The 6,196-nt window shown below is 29.9% G+C and overlaps 1 long non-coding RNA gene across 1 annotated transcript; it reads left to right on the top strand.

Annotated features, from left to right (window-relative positions):
• Nucleotides 1–2,181: 2,181 nt before the first annotated feature.
• Nucleotides 2,182–4,237, top strand: LOC111242774. The gene is made up of 2 exons (XR_002670105.1): nucleotides 2,182–3,168; nucleotides 3,864–4,237. It is a non-coding gene; the product is annotated as an uncharacterized LOC111242774 (long non-coding RNA).
• The last annotated feature ends 1,959 nt before the right edge of the window (nucleotides 4,238–6,196 follow it).

Below are 6,196 nucleotides of genomic sequence, written 5' to 3'. Positions count from 1 at the left end.
TACATCGACTAGAGATAAGACCAATTTAGAGTATATAAGTGAGTGTAAACTTCACCTTACAAGCCGGTTTTGTAGGGTTGAGTTAGGCTTAAAATCTACTTCTTAACATGTAAAGTGATAAAATTATTAGAATATGAGATGCCCAATATGATAAGTCATGATACCCAATAGATAAAACTATAATCCTATTCGTCACATTAACTTATTACCTTGAACCTAAAATATAGTTTGGGATTGAAGTAAAATTCATACATGGTTGGTGATTTTGTTGAAGAATTTTTTAATCTTTAATTTATTAAAAGATATACACACACACACATACACATATATATATATATATATATATATATATATATATATATATATATTATTTTTCATAATTGGAAGGTTTTAATGACCATAAAAGAACTTTATGATTAATTAGCCTATTTTTTTCTTGTTTGAATATTCAACGTAATATTCTACATTTTGTGCACTGATTATTGTAATATTATTGTTGATGATATGGTAATTGTATTTTTTGTTAAATATGGCAGGCTTAGATAAATTTTAATGATAAAACATAATATCTCTTTTGACGAAGAGGAATATAGGTCTCCTTTAGTTCTCAAAGAGTTAGTTTAATGCTGGTAAAGAAGTAGACTTTAAGTCTAACTTAACCTTACAAAATTGAATTGTAAGGTTATGTTTGCAACCAATTATATACTATAAATTAGTCTTATTTATAGTTGATGTAGGATTTCCAATAGCCTAACCCCCATGTCGATACATGCATTTCGAGTATGAAATTAGACATTAATAGGTGATCTGAAAGCGAGTGGAACAGTAGACTCAACAAATAACAAATTTTGCTAAGATAGGCTTTAACCCATGGTTCTGATATCATGTTAAGAAGTGGGTTTAAACCTAACTTAATTTTATAAAACTGACTTGTAAGGCGAGGTCTTCACCCACTCATATACAGTCAATTAACCTTATCTCCAGTAGATTGCGACTTCCAACAATGTCCTTCTACAAGGGAAAGATGTGGCATAAACAAGAGGGGATAACGTGACATTTCAAGTTGATCTATCAATAGGACGAAAAAGAAAAGCTAAAGCAATGAATGTTAAGAAGGAATAGGGTGATTAGAATGTTACATGTCTTGATGTTGTGATTTATGATTTATATATGATAAATGTTGATAATGTCATGTTTTATGATTTATTTAGTGATGAAATGTTGAGGTTATCATACTCTACAGCCTAGTCTATCATGAAAAATTATTATACCATGCTGATTCAACATTTGAACACCATAACTAATCAAAATAGTACACAATAATTCTATGACTATATATTAACTGAGCTTAGTAGTGCATGACTAATATAGGCTCAAACTATACCGAATAGATTAGTCAAAGTTTTGTCTTCCATCCTCTAATCACATCGTTTTGGAGATCATCATCATCATCATCTTCACAATCCAATACTTCCTCAAATGAAAAGTGTGCATAGCCTATGTTGACAAAAGAACTATATGATCAAGATCAAATGCATCTAAAGTTGGACATGTTGAATTTAGTTCGACTAGTTCAACATTTCCACCATCACCTTCACCTTGAATTTTGTTAACCTCAACATTATCTCCCTCTTTAGTTATCCATTCATCATTACACTCAATATCATCAAATGGGAAGAGAACAACGATTTTTTTTTTTTTTAATTTGTTTAATTTTCAGCTTTAATTTATGCATCACATAAACCAAGTCATTCATTTTTTTTTTAATGAAAATAGTTTCTGTCACAATATGTATTGAATATAGGTAGTTGTTAGAATAAGTATTTAATGTAGGTGGTTAGTAGTTGTACTTATAAGTTGTTAGCATTAAATACCTAGAGTTGTTAGCATTAAATACCTAGATATTCCTGATGTATTTTTCTTCTATAGATAACAAAGATCAGCTGAAAGATAATTTATCTCTCAAGCACTTTTTTTTTCATATTTTAGTCTTAAGTGTTTCTTCATGATAGTATTTTGAAGGTCCTTTAAATGCTTCTGAAGATTTTTTAAGATCAAATCAATGCAATGGACAGCATATGGATTTTAATACAAATGCTCCCATTTTTACATCTGTAATTCTCCAACCACCTTAAAATTTCTTATATAACCAATTTCACAAAATTGATTTGTAAGGTGAGATTTGCATCTATTTATATATTGTAATTTGGTTTCACAAAATTGGTTTGTAAGGTGAGATTTGCATCTATGTATATATTGTAATTTGGTTATGTTTTTAGTTAATGTGGGATCACCAACATTTTTGAGCCTTATAAGTAACTACTTGCACTAAATTGTCCTCTCCATCAAATTTCACAACATCCAACATCTTAAACATTTTATATGTAGGTTTTGAGCTTTCTGAGGTATCTAATGAATAAAGAAACATTGTCCTCTCTATTGTTGTTTACCAAAATGTTACAAATTCAATGTCTTTTTTTATTTGTCTACCCATAAATTATTATTGTGCAATCTGTTATCTTTCACTCATGGGTATTCTTGAAGGATTAGATAAACTTTTTGCACTGTTTTTGTTTTAAAAGATTCTTTCTATCATCATGATAAGATGGAGTTTTGTAGTTAACACCATATCTCTTAATCATCTCACATTTTTGAAGATGCTGTATCTCTAATATCATTGTTTGAAATGACAATTGTGTAGAAAAATTCAACACTTGAGCATCAACTTTTTCTTTATTCCCTTTCTTGAATCTGAAAAATTCCTTTATTCAATGTCTTTGAGCAGCAATTACATTTAACTTTTTTCTTGCCAACTAAAACATCTACTACATGTTTCTACATGATGATGCATCGACATTGGCATCACAAGAATTTGAACTAGTTCCGTTTCTAGATGTTTTAACTCTTTCGCATGGCTTGAACTGCACCCAACAAAACTAAGAAAAAAACTTTATAAAAACACAGTAGAAGCAAAGTGAAGAAAAAATAAGAGCTGATGTTGCGGCTGGAGAAGAAATGATATGAAAAGCAAAGGAACGAAATGAAAGCTTAGCATTTTGTAGAAACGATATGCAGGCTGGAGAAGATGCAGGACACAACGACCACCGTGCAGAGCATAGATCACAAAACAATGACGATTGGAGAAGATGCAACATAGTGGTCGATCAGGTAAGATGTGAAACAGTGGTCAAGCAATGTGTGGGGTGTAGAGTGGGAGATCACAAACCTCATCAAACCAGAGTTGTTGTATTCGAACATGCAACAAACATAGAGATTGAACCGAGCCTTGCTTCTCTGAAATGTTGTGTTTCAATGTAACACGAGTTGCTTTTGTGTTGAACTTGACTCATTTACTCAACTTGGATTCAAAAGTCTACTCCAAGTTAAATGAGCTTGCTTTGAGTCTGATTTGAGTCTCCCAGAAAATGAGCTTGCACACGAGTGAACTTGTAACTCGTCTGATTTTAAGAGTTGACTCTAGAGCTTGATAATATTTATGTATGAAATGCTTGATGTTGTGTCCCTACTCACTGACCTTTCATCTCATTAGTTTAACTTGAAAATGTTTTGGATTAAACAAAGCACGATGAGAAGCAGGAGTATCATGCAATTATGCCCTCCCGTGTGGAATATTTTTCTTTTAGATTTAGTTAGCACATTATAGCAATATACTATTAAGAATGACAATGTAGGTTTGGCATTTGGTTGAAATTTTATGATTTTATTTAGCTTTTAGTGATATTATATATATATATATATATATATATATATATATATATATATATATATATATGTATATGTATGAATGTTTGTATTTATGTATATTCTGTTCGAAGATAATATTTAAAATTGAGTTGTATCAGGTGTCTATCTGACAATGCTGCTTTATGTCTATCCATGGACAAGTTTCAACCTCATTCATCCGCCCGACAGTTTCTATTGAAAATTAAAAATCTAAACTTACGACAGAAGGAGGACACCAGAAGCAAACATTTGAAGGCATGGTACTAATTCATTCAGGCATAGCTATATCAACTAACAAGCATACTGTTTAAGATATGATCATGCCCAGATAGGAACAGGGTGGGTGGTATGTGGGAACATACAATAGAAAAAGAGGATGATTCGTGCTTTCTAGTCCTAGTGTGGGTGAGGGAGATACAGAGAAAGGGAGGCAGTGTTGTTTTCTACACACATGAAGATTGTCTTATTTTTAGAGAGTAAAACGAGTATTTGGTAAGTTTAGAATTTTTAAATCTTTGCGGGAGTCCACTTAGATTAGTTTGATTGAGCAAATGCATATGAAAATAGAGAATCACAAGTTAGACTTGCAACTCACATATTTAGTGAAAATCGAAAACGTTGGATTAGAAAAACTTTTTACTATATGTCTTTATATGATTGAAAGGGATGTTTGGTGTGAAATTTTGTCAATTCTGAAACTATTCTTTCAGGGTCTCTAAAGACGAGTTTTTTATGAAATACTTCTAAAAGAAAAGAAAAAAAAACAACTCATTTTACTATAAGTTAAAATTAGTTAATATACAAGTTAAAAGTACAATTTTAAAAATATAGTATGAATTTTTTTTTTTTTACAAATTTAATAGTAAAGAAAGTAATTCTGACTTATAAAAAAAAGTCAATTTCATTTTTCTCTTGCTTTTGTCTTCTGGAAGTCTTTGCAGGTTGGGTCAAACATACATTTGATTACATTGATAAAATACCCCTCTTCCCAACCGTTTATGCAATCCAATTGAAGTTAAATGATTTGAGAGGCCCCAATTCCTAATTTCCCCCTTTTTCGTGTTTAGGAACGGACTATATTATTCAATGATGGCTTTTCCATCCCTTGAGTTATGTTGCTCGTTGCAAACAGATTATGATACAAATATATTGTCCCATGAAATGCTGTAGTACCATATACAATAAGTTTACTTGTTGCGTTTCTTTCTTCACAGGGTTGTTTTATTAGTTTATAATTAACAGATAATTTTGTTATCCTTTTGCAGGACAAAACATATGATGTTGACTGGATTTTGTACTTTGAAACAGAATGTTCAATGACATGTTACTTTGTGTGGTTGAAGGATTGTTAAAACACTTGTTGATTTGGAAAATAATGAACTGAGCCTCAAGGTATTTTAGTTCGGATTGTTAAATCATATTCATGAATAGTTTTAAATTTCCTCTTGAATTTTCTTCCTATAAATTATATAAAGGTGTCATCAATGTTAAACCATTGTTGTCCTTTCTTTTACCGGAGAGAGTATTAAGAAAATAAAGAATTCTTTTATTTATAATAATTAAATAAATTACTTTCTAATAATTTCAATTTGAAATAATCAAATTTTTAATATATAATATAAAAATATGTTCAAAATAAATAGTAAGTTTTAAAGATAGTTTTTAATTATTATAGAGAATTTACAACATTCTCCCTTGGTAATTGAATGTCAAATATTTCTAATGTATAAGATTCTAGAATTTGTCGTGAGGAAGCTCCTTACTGAAGATGTCTATTGCCTGAAATCTTGTAGGGACACGATTTATAATCAATAGGCTCTTGTTAAAATTATCTGTGATGAAATTCGTAGATTTCATGTTCATGACTAATTTGTTGTCATAGTATAATTTCATGAGGTTTTCAATCTTTATTTTAAGGTTATACAGCATGTTATTCATCTGAAATCTTTTACACAGAATAAGTAAGAGCTCATAATTTAACTTTTACACTAGAATGACGTTATTTGTTATGTTTTTTTGTTTATTCATGTTAGTAGGTTTTTTTCCAAGAAATATAAATATCCTACATAGACTTTTTTTTTATCAATAATTGAACTTGTAATCTGCAATGTCTTCTCTCTTGAAATATAGTCTCTTTATTGAACTTTGTTTCAAGTATTAAGGAATTTTGTTATTTGCATACATGTCTTTCTCTTACATAATGTAAAAAATTGATTAGTTACACGGATAAATAAATAAGTATAGATTTTGTTTAGGAGGCGAAAATTCTCTTTTTAATAAACAACTTCTATTACAAGGAAGTGCATAAGTTTTCCCAAGTTTTGCATTTCAGATTGGGTCACCAATTTTTTTTTTTAAAATAATTTTCTCTACTCATTATCTCCTTCAACAATCATATTATTGACATAGAGCAAGAATAATGTAAATTTACTTGTAAATAAATACTTTATGT

This window comes from Vigna radiata, chromosome 11 (assembly GCF_000741045.1).
Source record: "Vigna radiata var. radiata cultivar VC1973A chromosome 11, Vradiata_ver6, whole genome shotgun sequence".
In the NCBI taxonomy this organism is placed as follows: Eukaryota; Viridiplantae; Streptophyta; class Magnoliopsida; order Fabales; family Fabaceae; genus Vigna; species Vigna radiata.
Note: the sequence above shows the minus strand (reverse complement) of the source record. Positions and strands in the feature narration are given on the sequence as shown.